At 42.5% G+C, this 14,867-nt stretch overlaps 1 protein-coding gene across 3 annotated transcripts in view; it reads right to left on the bottom strand.

Annotated features, from left to right (window-relative positions):
- Positions 1-12,824, bottom strand: part of TMEM200A (transmembrane protein 200A) — a 61,269-nt gene extending 48,445 nt beyond the window's left edge. The window contains exon 1 of one of the 3 annotated variants that reach the window (XM_035538441.2): positions 12,648-12,824. The gene's annotated coding sequence lies outside the window, so the exon portion shown is untranslated. Of the gene's footprint in view, positions 1-4,043; positions 4,358-10,479; positions 10,500-12,647 lie in introns of those variants that run through there. The other 2 variants (XM_035538442.2, XM_050709808.1) reach the window with 2 other exon arrangements.
- Between the last annotated feature and the right edge of the window lie 2,043 nt (positions 12,825-14,867).

Here is a 14,867-nt window from a genome sequence, read left to right as displayed (position 1 = left end):
GACATGAAAACAACAATGAAAATATGGCTTAGATAAACTAGAAAGTCGCTGCAGAAAATACATTCCCGAAGGCTTTGGGGGTTTCAGGATGGCAGCTTATTAGTGGAAACTGATTGTCATGGCTTTGAACTAAAACCCTTCTAGCTCTTGAGAGCTGGTTTGGCTTGCTTGTGTAATAAAGGCATGATTCACAGAAAACATCTTTGACATTTTTGGGCCATGTAAGAACCAGCACAGTGTATTTACTAGGTCCATGACTAGCTAACATATTGAATGAAATCCTAACCTTGTTGAAATAGATGAGAATTCTTCCTTGATTTCACAGTCAGGATCTCACCATACCACCACAGCAACAGTAAGCAAACAAGTATAATTCGATCACTCTACAGTGTTCTTGAGATCACAGCAGAAAAAGACAATTTTTGACTTGCATCATCCAATTCTCAGTGTGTAATATCTAACCCTCCAACATCTTTGTGACATAAACTACATTAAAATCGAGGATTTATATTGATGTGGAATGTGAGCAATGATAGCGGACACTCCAATTTCTTATGTCTTTTCTGACCTGTTTAAGTTATACAGCTTTAGAAATTAACTTTGCAGGAGTCATCCAGCAAAGTTAAAGGGGGCCAGCATTTAATTCCCTGAGCACTTCCTTCTCTGATGTAGGAAAAAAAAAAAAAAAAGGAAGAAGAAGAAGTGAAGCAAAGGGTGAGAGGCTGGATCTCCTATGATAAAGAGAGGACATGATAAGGATGATAAGGATGATAAAGATAACTATGATAACTATGATAACTATGATAAGGAGAGGACAGAGCATTGTAGGGACACAGAAAACCTAAAGAGTTTAAAGGACTATTCCAGAGAGGAACTAAGTCACCTGTTATCAAACGTTTCATGTAACATCATGCTAACAAGATTCTTACATGTTATAATACATGCACATGTCTTGTCTATATATATAAAATACTGAGGTAGTTTGGATTCACATCATAAAACAGGGCCACAGCATGAAGACCGGCACTGTTCAAAATCTTTATTAGTGACATGGACAGTGAGATTGAGCGCACTCTCAGCAAGTTTGCCAATGACACCAAGCTGTGTGGTGCAGTCCACATGCTGGAGGGAAGGGATGCCATCCAGAGGGACCTGGACAGGCTTGAGAGGTGGGCCTGCGCAAACCTCATGGAGTTCGACAAGGCCAAGTGCAAGGTTCTGCATCTGGGCTGGGGCAATCCCAAGCACAAATACAGGCTGGGCAGAGAATGGATTGAAAGCAGCTTTGAGGAGAAGGACCTTGGGGGTGTTGGTTGATGAGAAGCTTAACATGAGCCGGCCAGGTGTGCCTGCAGCCCACAAAGCCAAATGTATCCTGGGCTGCATCAAAAGCAGCATGGCCAGCAGGTCAAGGGAGGTGATTCTCCCCCTCTGCTCTGCTCTCATGAGACCCTACCTGGAGCACTGCATTCAGCTCTGGGGCCCCCAGCACAAGAAGGACATGGGCATATTCGAATGAGTCCAGGCCATGAGGATGATCAAGGGGCTGGCGCACCTCTCCTGTGAAGACAGGCTGAAGGAGTTGGGGCTGTTCAGTCTGGAGAAGAGAAGGTTCCAGGGAGACCTTATAGCAGCCTTCCAGTGCCTAAAGGGGGCCTACAGGAAAACTGGGGAGGGACTCTTTGTCAGGTTGTGTAGTGATAGGACAAGGAGTAATGGCTTTAAACTAAAAGAGGGTAGGTTTAGATAAAATATTTCAAAGAAATCCTTCACTCAGTGGGTATTGAGGCACTGGCACAGATTGCCCCGAGAAGCTGTGGATGTCCCATCCCTGGAAGCGTTCAAGACCAGGTTGGATGGGGCTTTGAGCAGCCTGGTCTAGTGGAAGGTGTCACTGCCGATGGCAGGGGGGGTTGGAACTAGAGGTTAGTCTTTAAGGTCCCTTCCAACCCAAACCATTCCGTGATTCTATGATTCTATGAGGATGCTTCTACTGGTATCCTTTGGAGCACACTACAAAGCATGGCCTGGAAAATCTCTATACGACACAAATTTAGTACCTGATTTTTATTTTTACTTTCATTTTTTAACAAAAAGAGGAGAAACAGTTCCCTAAACCCCCCGTCCTCCTCACAAGACAATATACATATGGAAAAGGCAGGTTTGCTTGAGGAAAACGGAAATTACTGTCAGATCCACCAGAAAAGCCACAGTAGATTCAGAGACATTTAAATTATGCAATACTGGTTTGACTACAGGCATGCTTTTTTTCGTGCTCCCTGTTCATGAACTATTCAGACAGAATAGAGATTTGCTGCACTATAACTACGTTGGTCAGTCTCAGTTAAAACAAACAAAACCCACACTGAGAAGGAGCAATAAAAAAAAAGTTTGACAATAAAGTACCATAAAACTTAAACACAAAATGATTAACACAAGCCATTCATCACCTCCAATTTTGTCATTCTCCCAAAGTCATGACACGAAGTCATATAATCTTTTGGGTTTTGATGAAATCCAGGATAGGCTCTTTGGCTGTTTTTCAGACCTCTGCTGTGGCTCATATTTTCTGTTTTTACAGTTTGATCATAATGACTGATAGTTCTTCTGAAAAATCTGTGTAAAGCAAGTCATACTCAGCAACGTTCATCCTCTAACTTTTGCATACAAAGAGCTTATTTAATTGTGACCACGTCTTTACATGTGAGGTATGTGAAAGTGATTTTATATGTTTTTTAAACAATTTCTGTTGTTTTGACCAAATCTCAATTTATTTATTTTTTTCCCCAGGAAAAACTTACTGCATCCAAAACAGTAAGAAATGTATAAAGTAGGATCAGTAGGCATTTTCTGTCTCATTCATCTCATTTGTGTTCCTCTCTGAGAATATAATTTCCTATCACAATGAGATTTTAAGCACAGGAATCATAGAAATCTGCCCAGTACCTCAGCTTCAAGTTCCAGGTGATGACATGCTCAATCTCAACTTTTGGAAACAAATTGCCTCAAGATCTTTAATAAAAATCTAAAAAAATCTCAACCTATTGTTCTTGTTAACAATCCCTGCAAATATTGCTTTCTCCTCTATCTTCCACATCACAAACCAACATACATGGGCTGCAGTTTGACTGGAAAATAACCCCAGAACACACTGTCCATAGACTATCACCAAGTACATCACAGTCTAAAAGGCAGAAGTATGACCAAAAGGAGGACAAGAAGCTGTATACACATGCATGCAACCACAGTAAGAACAGTCTTTCACAATGCAGTGTGCTTGTTGCTAGAGGTTTTAAGTTGAGAATTTGCAGAGTTCAGAAGTCACAAACAATTGGAGAATAGTAGGCACAAAAGCAGACCAGACACCTTTTCTGGGGCTCTTTTATTGCTTTATGTCAAAATCTTTGCTGTCACTGCTGAAGTCGTGAATGTTACCATCTCTGTCTTCTAAATGATAACCATGGCAAATACCAACACCTGGCCTCATCAATAGATTTAATGAAAGATGGGAAAGAAAGAGTTGAATGATGAATGCCAGATGTATTTTTAGTCACACAACATGGGAAGACCCACTTCTTTTACTTCCAGTTATTCAGATAAGAGAGAAGTCTCCCTGCTACTTAAGACATTATTGGCAAAAATGTGGGCTTGCCCCCAGAAAATAATTAATGTCCATGGTTGCTGCTATAGTACTGAACTATCTCCCTCTCCATCTGCATTCTGTCCCCATACCATCATTATATTCACAGTACTGCAGCAGTCAAAGAACGAACTGTGTTTGAGTACATCTTTTTTTTTCTTTTTCTTTTTTTTTTTTTTTTTAAGTAAGGCAAAGAAAGTGTAACAAACTGTCAGAGCTTTCTGGCTAGCACACAGCTAATGAATGGGGGCAACTGAATCAAATCCATGCAGTCCAGAACAGCACAGCAACCAAATTATTAATATAAAACAATGGATGAATCTGCACAACAAGCATTAACCAGACCTCCAAGCACTACATCTAAACTAAAAAAAAATAATAATAAAAAAAAGCCCCTAAGTACCAGAAGGGTTTCAAAAGTCACATGTTCCTGGAACACGGGTATTCCCAAACAAAGTCTCACTGTCGAAGGGCAACAAGGGCAACATCCTCAAATAATTCCAGAGCAAATGACTCATCAGAAAAATCTTCCAAACCAAACTCTCCATAACATCAGCACACTCTCTCCGAGGGTCATCTCTACTTCAGACTGTTTTTACTGATCTCTCTCTCTCTCTCTCAGTCTCTCTCTGTCCACTGATTTCATAGTTTGTTGTATTGGAGCTCCTTTTTGTTTTCCTTTTCTTCCCCCATTTTCCCCGGAAGATGCTTCTTTAACTGGAAAGGAACAATTACTGGATTAGGAAAGAAAGCTTGGAATTAAACTCCTCTGAAGTCCAACTCTTCAACCACAAGGTTTAATAAAAGCATGCTTAATCTGAGGTTGATGTTGATACTGACTTCTCAAAGAATATCAGGCAACGTGTTAGGCCTACTTCCAAAGCACTTGACGTTCAGGGATGAAAATAACCTCCTCAACTCAAACCTGAAAACCATGCAGGACAAGCCTTATTCAAAACTAAGCTTTGTCTAGTAACAATTAGAATAATCTATGCAAGAGTGAAAGAGGTTTCTCTGGGACTAGGTCTAAAACCTGTAAGAAAGGACTGCAGAAACCATTTCCAGGTGCTTCCTTCGGACTTTGCCTTCCTGAACACAGGTTAAATACCTAATGTCATGTACACTGATAAAAATGGCCATAAAAACAAAGGTTAAGTATTCTCAAAATTCTTTAGAGAAGGCAAGAAAAACAATGAACTTCATATGTCACAAAGTCATGTCACAATGCACAGTAATAAAGCATTTGTATGCTATGAAGGCAGTGTAAGAATACACCGGTAAAAATATCTATAAAATGTTAACAGAAAGTTACACTACTCCACCTGGTTGCAGCCTCTCATAGGCTAATTCTGACTCTGATAATCGTACTTCTTTTACAAGAATTATATAATCTATACCATGGCATCTAATCATAATCTCCACATTTCACAAGAAAAAAAAATCTGAATAAAAAAAAATCACAGTATTAAGAACTAAGATGAAAAAGAAACATAGTCTTAGCTATAACCTATTTTCCGTTACCATTTCAACTCTACAGCCAAGAGGACAATGAAAAAATACAGACTGAAGTGCTGCAAAACACAGCATTGCCTGTTCTTAACCTCTAAATGTTTCTGTGTATAATTTCATTGGTATGTGTGTTGTTTGTAAACTTGGATTGGAAAACAGTGACTTGCATCTTTCTAATATCACACAGCCTATTGAACTATTTTCCAGCAGCATACATAGGACTTTGCAGATATTCAACCATGGTCACCAGTTAATGAGGCCATGTCCTAGGAGAATAAAATTGAGTTAGAAAAAGAATGGAAATAAATTCAGCACAGGAGTCTACAAAGTAATTTGGAAATAAATTTCTTCCTGGCAAAGAGCAAAGCAAGCGCTTTGTAGCGGCCATAAGAAGGGTTTGGGGAAAGCATTTTGGCATTGAATTATCATGAATTGACTCTACAGCTCTAGAAGTTTGTGAATTGTATTAACAACCAAGCCATTGGCTTGGCTATTATGCCCAAAGAGAGTCTCTTAGGCCTCTGGAAGCCATTATTATTAATACTTTGCCAGTCATTTTTTTACCAGGTTATTATTACAATGCTGATAATTGTGACATTAAGGAACTGTCAGCTGGAGATTTATTTTGTGTGTAAATCTGAACTTGTTCAGTAAAATTCTTGTAATACATTTGGAAGTCTGGTGCCCCAGTATGTTCCACCAATTCCACATATTTTGTATATCTAAGCATAATGCAAATAACCAGACCACTCTAGTTGGTATCATGGCTAGAGAACAGGTTTTTGCCTCAGTAGCTTACTATTATAGACATACTGAACACATATTGGAAAGGAAAATCTGTGCAAGTATGGCAGCTAAGTACTCACTTGAATAAATGCCATTTAATTATCCGACATTTTGAAGGCAGTCCCCATTGTGCTTATAATGCTCGCTAGTCTTCTATAAGACAGTGACATTACGTAGATCTGCATGGTGGCAACTTTTGGGTTCAAGGTATTAGTCTGATTATAAAAACAACAGCTCACCTAACTTGCAGGTACTTCAAAATGCAGTAAAGTGCCCCACTTAGTAGTTTCTATCTTGGTAAACATGCTATACTCCACAGCTCCCTTTCTTTTTATATCTACGTTTGAACAGATTTGCTTATAGTATAGCTTCTCTAAGAACTGTTTAATGTCATTTTTGCAGACTGGTGTGTTTTGATACACAATAAAGACAAAATAAATCATCTAAAATGCAACTTAGGGAGACAATAATTATTCTCTTCATTTTCCAGTTCATTTTACAAAGTCAAAAGATGGGAATGCATCCTAAAGGAAGCACCACCATGTTTTAAACATTCTATTTATAATGAGAGCCTATTTCAGTCTACATTACTGAATGTAGCATCATTCACCTTTAAATATGCAGCTTATTATAGCTCATTTTTTCTGCCTTCGTATTTTTTTTAATTTATATTTTGTCATTCATTTTTTTTATTATTATTATTATTTTATATTACCTTCTTTTTCCCCTCCTTCCCACACCACCTGCTTTATTCTTCATTCTTTTCTTCTCTCTTACCTGTCATATAACTTCTCCTTCCTACAGAAATATAGTCAGACCTCAGGTGAAACAAGTCAACTGTTAAATACACAGTCACTTATAGCAATAAGTACACACTTGCTGAATCTCACACACCACATCAGGTTTATTCAGTTGACTTTGAACAACCCTACTGTGACATCCATGTCTCCAGGACAACATGGTTCCTTGGTGCATCTCTTATTCTGAGTTCAGCAGGTTGCCCGACACATACACTACATATGTCTAGCACAAGATGCTGCAAAAGCGAGAAGCTACAGCAGACAAGTTGTGTACACCTTGCCTGCTCCAAGGAACAATTCCTTAGGAAAGCACATTTGCTGCAGCAGAATGCTGACCCAACACACGGCACTGATCTCATCCATCTTCATGAAGTAGTACATTAAACGTACATCTCACTACAGTGTCAACACATGTCGAATTTCAGATTTGAGCAAGAGAAAAAGATTGATTGTGTCTGTGCATATATCCATGCAGTTACATGAGGAATGTACTGAAAATTTTCAGTAACAGGATCAAGTCAATGACTAGGCTAGTACATGATTCCTTGACAATCCTGCCAACCCATACGAAAAGCAGGAACTACCAGTATTCTTCATTATGAGTTTTCCAATACACAGAAAAATGATATAAAATCCGAATAACTCTATAAGAGTTATTCATTTACCTGTAGTTTCTCACACTGAATCACAACAAATTATAAATAGATGCTTTTCAGTAATGGTGTATGAAAATTGAATAACTGGACCTTTTTTTTTTTAATATATAACAACATATCTTTTTGTGTATGTTTTGTATTTTAGTATGTGATATGCCTTTGTTACTTTGAATTACACAAATGAGAGAAAAAATGCCAGTGCTTTAAGCTGCAAATTACACATGCAACTAGATTGATGGGCAAGTTATGGTACAAGTAACGTCACTTTTTTTATTCAATACATAGCAATATATAAGTGATAAAATTAATTAGTTTGTTCAAAATTTGTTCTTCAACAATAGGCAGCTGATTACAGATAAGTGGAGCCATTTATTCAGACTCACTCAGATGGAAAATATGGGGAAAAAAAATCAAATTCTATTACTGTTATCACTATCACATCAAATTCAGTAGAACAAGTGAAGTTTTTTAATTGCCTCCTAATTAATCTGCTCTGATGGTGGTTTAAGTTCACAAAAATCAAAATGACTTCTGAAATTCCCCCCTTTATTGGAAGAAAGTAGTCATTTTAAAGCTCTAAAAAGCTTGTTTTGATTTCATATACACTCCCTGAGTTAGAGCTACAGATCCCAGAACATCACAGGCATCAAAGTGGATACCTCTCCTACTGTAAGTTAAAGAATTACGTGCCACTAAAGAATTGCTAGGACTCATAGGCTATTAGTGCCCAACAGTATCAACCCTTCATTGAAAATGTTCTTCCCATGTTACAGCCAGAGTGAATTATAGAAATATGCAGTTTCAACATCCTCACATTGTAACACTTTTTAGTGATGGCTTTTAAAATAGTAGCACCGGGATGCTCAGTCTTTGTGAAATAGATAAAGAAAAAAAAAAGTCATCAGAAGATATTTTTCTCTTCTCCTGTAGTTCTTTGTCTTTAAACTAGTTGCAGTGAGAAGTAACTTACCCTATATTTCACATCACTTGTGATTTTTAAAATCTGTTTGGTTAGGGCATGTATCTGAAGTTAAAAGGATCAAATCTTAGTTTCTCTGATTCAGTAAGAGGTTCATCATTTAAGTGGGATAGACATAAGCAATGTAGAAAAAGATACAGTTTGTTTCCTCTTAAATTAATTGGAGGAAAATGGTCACATGTCCAACAAAAAGAAAATTGACTACAGTTCCAATGGGATAGAAATAATAATGACAAGTTGATATAAATGGACACAAGAAAGGAAGTCTTACAGTCCTCATTACAATTCTTGGAGGCTGTGCACAAAAAGGTACTTCATGGCTTTATTTTCCACAAGTCCGTTCTGGTATTATGTTTCCTGAAATCTCTGCTGGATGATTACACCTCACTGACAAAGATCCTCAGGCGTCCAGTTTTGGTCAGGTGGCTCTGCGCCTCTCTAGCACACTTCTTTAGGTACAATAACCTTTCCCAACATGAAACAGGGAAACACAGAGACAAAGACTTTGAGGAAATAAATCCTTCCTTCTCATGTATTCTGCCCATTCAATAATTTTCAAAAAGACCCCAATACTTTGTAATATTTCTGTCACCAAAAGATCAAAATAAGAATATTGAGTGATACAAACATTCTGTCACTGCTGCAGATAAAAAGTTACAAATAGCTCTTTGTTACAGGATATCCATCTCATTTATAGCTTGCTGTACAAATAAATAAATAAATAAATAGAAATTTTAAAAAAAAAAAAAACTTGATTTTTAAGGGAAAGCATGAAGTTAAAAAACAAAAAAGATGAAGTTTAAAATTATTGATCCTGTAATAAAGTTCTGGTAGGAGAATGTAATTGCATTTATACTATAAGAGATCAGTATAATCTGAATATTGCAGCACTATGTTCAGCCATCAGTTCCACCTGATCTGCTCCCGACAAGATTCACTTACTTGGGTAGGGGCTACAGATACACTGCAGGTACTGAATTGTGTCACGTGGAAATGGTTGGTGGTGGAATAGAGTAATGACCTTTTGCTATACGGTCAGACCGCAGTCCCAGCAGGGAAGTTTACAACAATGCTTATTCTCACAAACTCCACAAAATGCAGGCACTCAGGAGCTAGTAAAACTAGTGTGTAGGATAACAGCTGTGCAAAACATCTGTTCAGCAATTTCATTCACTGACAGTGTCGGCATTTCACCTTTCCATGCAATCTACAGTCCACTTAATAAAAACCTAATTACCCCGAGATTGTGTGGGTGATGTATTAGTCAGTAAGGGAGAAAAGCACAAACTTTTCCTTACTCCATTCTTATTTTAAAATGAAAGCACCACGTCAAGTATCATCTGCAAATTCCTTTATTTTCTCTTGGACTTGGAAGGTATAGACACCTCTTTATTTTAAAACGTGTATGAACCTTCTAAGAAGATTTCCAGTTCTTAAGCTATCGATCACAATCTTTGAGGAATGTAAAGGCAGTCATCCAGCTGGCAGCACAGGAAGCAACACAAAGATCCTGCTGGTAAATAGGCACCAAGAAGAACCTCCCTAAATCCTCATAGCAATGTCATAGCTGGAATGTCTTCCAACATCCATCAGATCGCAGCTTCAGAAATCTCAACTACAACGTTTTTTCAAGTCCTTCTAAAGGCTTTGTAGAACTGTAATATAAACATATCTAACGGGATATTCTACCCGGCCTTCAGCTGTCTTTGTACAAGTCATAAGGCTCTCTTTTAGACCCTGTTTGCCTGTCTCATGCCAAGCATCTGAAATGCCTTAGAGTGTGGCTAAACTGGGACAAGATGCCTGTGTTTTCACGAGTGATTCCTAGTTTAGTTGTCTTTGCACATTGGAAAGTGATTTGCTCTTTTCCCTTTGTTCCAGTACCAGGAGATCAAACACCCATAGACTAAAAGTAATTGATCTGTTTACAAAGCATTATGGCACCAGGTCAAATGGAGACATCATCGCTGCCTAGGAAATCAAGCTCTTATTTCCACTACATCTCTACTACTATCATAGACTATCAAGACTGCTAGCATTCTTCTGTAAAAAAAAATAGGAAGCTCTTCATGACGGCAACACTTAGGTTTCATATTTTTTATATCATACCTCTGTCTGGTTTCAATAATTCTGCTGGGAGTTTTCACTGATTTTCAGCATTTTGAATTTTTGGCTCCGAACAAGCTATGAGAAGCAGTAGTCTCCTCCTGCTGTTCCATACATGTATTCTACTTCTTAACTCGTTTTCACTTTTCATTTCCCCTTTTTGTTCACAGAGAGGTATGAGTCGGTCAGGAACATAGAACCCACAGGATGTGGCTGATGTGAATACTTGTGTACGGCACAGGTATTTTGTGTCGTATGCCCAGCGTTCACGGAAATGGAAGAGGAACACACCGAGAAACACAACTTGGTTAAGGAAGGGTCCAGTAACACAGCTAAGCCAGCAAACAAGTTTCACTGAAGTTACTGCACCTACTGCAATGAACTCACACCACAGATGGAGGTCGGCACTGCTTACCTGCTGAAGGGTCAACATACATTTCAGTGCTTTGTCAGAGCAGGGCTTGCTTAGTCCGTACTTTACAGGATTAAATTCAGACAGCCCACCTTTTATAATCTGATTAAAGAGCTTCCATAAAGATGAATTCTGGTCCAATTCCAGCGAGGTTGTATTGGGCAAAAATGTTTCTATACATGGAATAAAATAATTGTAGTGTGCTGAACTCTCACATCATTATTCCTTTTCCAACTTTCATTTGGGTCATTGTCGCAATCCAACAAAGGAGCAACAAATAAAACATGTTTCTATGCCAACAAAATAAGAATTATATATGATTTTATTTTCCAAATTGCTATTTATCTACCACATATCTTTTTCCACGAGGGTGCTTTTTTTTTTCTTTTCTCTCCTGTGCTCAGAACAAAAATCTAATTGCACCTCATGTCTCAAATTGCTAAAAATTGTCTTATAATTACCTTCTAACAAGTATTTTGCTACAAGTATGTTTATTGGTATCATGAGAAGCACATTAAAATGTTCCAAACTCAAAAGACCCTTTCACTTCATTATTAAAATAATTCAAGTTACATTCAACAGAAACCAAATTTTATGTTTAAAGTGCTTTTTTTTCCCTACTTTTTACAAAGCAGTACAGAAACAACAAAAGGAAAAAATACACTCTTTCTTTCTATCTGGGCACTTCTCTGGTTTCCATCACATAGATTGGAAGTACCGTCTAGTTAAAGAAAAACAACCGGAGAGTTGCCAGCGTACTGATCCAGAAACGGGGTGAGCCAGAACACACAAAACCTTTGGTGCTATAATTTCATGGAGCAATAAATAAATAAATAAATAATAATAAAAATAAAAAATAATAAATAAATAAATAAATAAATAAATCTCTGTCCTAACAGCATCATAAAGTGGAGGTCCGCTATGTGACTACAGGTTATGTTTTGCAGCTCATCTTACACAAAACGATGCTTTAGAGGAATACTTTGGCCAGTTTTCTTTATCATAACCTGCATAAAACAAGACTGGCAGTGGTTAATGACAATCAGGTACCCCTCCTGCGGTCCCTGCCCCGCCGGACAGGGCACTGACGCTGACCCAGGGACACAGCGGGGAGGGCAGGGAGGCACCGGGGGAGGCTGCGGGGCACCGGGGGAGGCTGCTCCGTGCTTCTACCCTCGGGGAGCCCGGGGAGGACCCGCTCAAGCAGCGAGCCGGGTCTGCGTGCGAGGGAGGAGGGCATCCCCCTCGCCGTTCCCATCTGGCTCCCATCCTCCCAGACAATCCGCACACCACCACCATCTTTCCTCAAACAAAGCCGACCGAGCCCCGAACTTGGGTGGCGATGAAGGCAACGGGGAAACTTCCCGGGGCAGGAGGGGGCGAAACCGGGAGGCAGCTGCGGGGCCGGGGCCGGAGCCGGGCCGGGGGGCGATGGCAGCGCGGAAAGTCCTCGGGAGCCGAGACTAGACAAAAGAGGGTGTAGCAGCTGCACGGAGAGTGGCAGCTCCAACACGCCAGCTGGCTCCGCTCGGGAGGCACAAAGTCTATTTCTGGGAGGGGAAAAAATAAAAAGAAAGAAAGAAAAGCCCCCCTCCGTCCCTCTCCCCACCCTGCCAACCGCCCCAAAGCCGAGCGGGGCTGCCCGCGGCTCGTCCCCAGCCCGCTCCCCGAGAGGGTCCGCGGCTGTGGGGCGGGGGAGAGGGGGTGTCAAGCTCCGGGGTGCCCGGCAGCCCCCCCAGCCCGGCGCCCCTCCGCTTACCTGCGGGGAGGAGCGGGGTCTCACGGCGGGGAGAGCTGCGGGGCTGCTCCAGGGAGGCGGCGGCTGGCTCAGGGGGCGACCGGGCTCCCCGAGCTCCCCGAGCCCGGCCCCGGCGCCGCCGCCATCCTCGGCGAGACTCGGGCGGGGGCCGGCAGGCGGCGGGGCCGGGGCGGTCACTGCCGGCCGGGGGAGGACGCCCGGCGCCCGGGGGCTGCGCGCCCCCCCGCCGCCGCCACCGCAGGGCCAGCCGGAGGCGGCCTCCCCCTGCCCGCCCCGCGGCGACGGGCGGGTGCCATAGCAGCGGGGCCGCGGCCACCCCGGGGGGGGGGAGGGCGTGGGCGGGCGGCGGTTCCCGGGCTGCAAAAAAGGGGGAAAAAAAAGGAAAATAAAATAAAATAAAAAAAAACTTTGCCCGCTCCGCTGCGAGGTGCCCGGGCACCGCCCCCGCCGCAAAGTTTCACTCGGCGAGCTGCCGGCTGCGGGCACGGTTCCCTGGGGACGGCGCCCCCAGCCCCATTGCCCGCTGCTCCCCGCGGGATGCGGCCGGAGGAGGAGGAGGAAGAAGCGGGCGGGCACCAGGGAGTCTGAGGCGGGACGGGGCAGGGAAGTTTCCCCTGTCCCCGGGGAAAAGCGCGGCCCCCCGGCGCTCGGTGCCCGGTGCCGGTGCTGTCCCCGGTGCCCTGTGCCCGGTGCCGGTGCCGGTGCTGTCCCCGGTGCCCGGTGCCCTGTGCCCTGTGCCGGTGCTGTCCCCGGTGCCTCCCCGCGCCGCTCTGCCGCCGGCCCCGCCGGGCGGGCGCTTTGTAGGGAGCCCGGTCCCGCCCCGGCAGGCTGCGGAGCCCCGGGGCCGGGAAGGAGGAGCCGGCGGGCGGGGAGCGGCGCCCGGCTCCGCCGGGGGCTGTGGGGGCACGGGGGGCTCGGCGATGGGGCAAGACACCCGGCCGACCCCGTGTGAGAGCCAGGCGGGAGCACGGAGTGATTCACCCGGGTGGGTTTTGCCTCAGAGACAATGACACCTTTATGATTCAGCCTTATTTTTCTTCTCTCATTCAATTTTTTTTTCGCTTATTTTGGGGTTTTGTGGCTGCCCGCCCACGCCTCGTGTCCAGCCAGGGCTGGCACTGTTTAGGTACCTGCTGCTTGCACCTTCCAGTTGAGCCAAGTAAAATCAGATGGGCTTGGGAGAGGGGGAGACTCCTGCCTGCATGGAAGCTCCCCACGTTTGTAAGTCGGACATGTCTTTTGGGGAGAAAAAATTGAGCTTCTTTGGAGTTGGTAGCTGCTTTTATTTGATTTTCAAAAGTTGACTGGACTTCGAAGTTACCATCACCTTTTCTTACCATTATTTTACCTAGCACTTCTCCTGAAAAGACAGAAAGCTGTTGAGCTTGGCATCGTCATACCTAAATTTACTTCAGGCAGCACTCTCCTGGAGATGGGTAGTGACCTAGGAGCTTCCATCCACCCTGCAACAAGCCGTCAACTCTTATGTGTATGCATTTTATTTATTGTGTTGTACAGTGCAGAGCATTCGTCAGTTCTCAGACTTCACTTTATGACTACACTCCTGCCTGAGGCTGCAGTGGCTTCCACACTGAATATAGCCTCAGTTACCACCTTGCCCTAGCAAGAAGACATTCATGCCACCAGCTCTGGACTAGCAAAGAGAAGAGAAACACAGAAACATGTTTAGAAGTTGGAAATGTTGTGTTTCCAGCTTTCAGCATGTATTGATTCAAGGGGGAAAGAATTGCTTTCAAGTGTCATATTTATACCTGTTCATTGGGGTGCTACCAGATTAGTAATTTGTTTTGTCCATCATATTGAGTGTATCTGATGCCAGCTAGTGAGAAGACAGTCTTCAGACATATGTGTGCTCAGGCTCTCTGAGACCCTGCTGTGCATCACTGGGAGTGAAGAAAAGGAAGATGTTTGTGTACACCAAATCCCTTTCATAGTCAATGTCTCTGCATATAAAAATTCAGAGATTTTCTCTAGAATTTATGGAAAATGTCACTGTGAAAGAGATGTGGAAACTTTACCCTCCTGTGCTGCCTGTAGCTCATGAAACGTGAATGATGTGAACCAGCACCAGTTTCACCACAGCTCATGTACTCATCCTGGAAAGATGGGGGCTTGTAGCACTGCAAGGAAAGTGATCTGGTCACTTCTCGGTAATAATCTCTGTTTGTTTCCCCTCCAACACCAGACAAGGTACAGTAT

This window comes from Cygnus atratus, chromosome 3, assembly GCF_013377495.2.
Source record: "Cygnus atratus isolate AKBS03 ecotype Queensland, Australia chromosome 3, CAtr_DNAZoo_HiC_assembly, whole genome shotgun sequence".
Taxonomy (NCBI): domain Eukaryota; kingdom Metazoa; phylum Chordata; class Aves; order Anseriformes; family Anatidae; genus Cygnus; species Cygnus atratus.
Note: the sequence above shows the minus strand (reverse complement) of the source record. Positions and strands in the feature narration are given on the sequence as shown.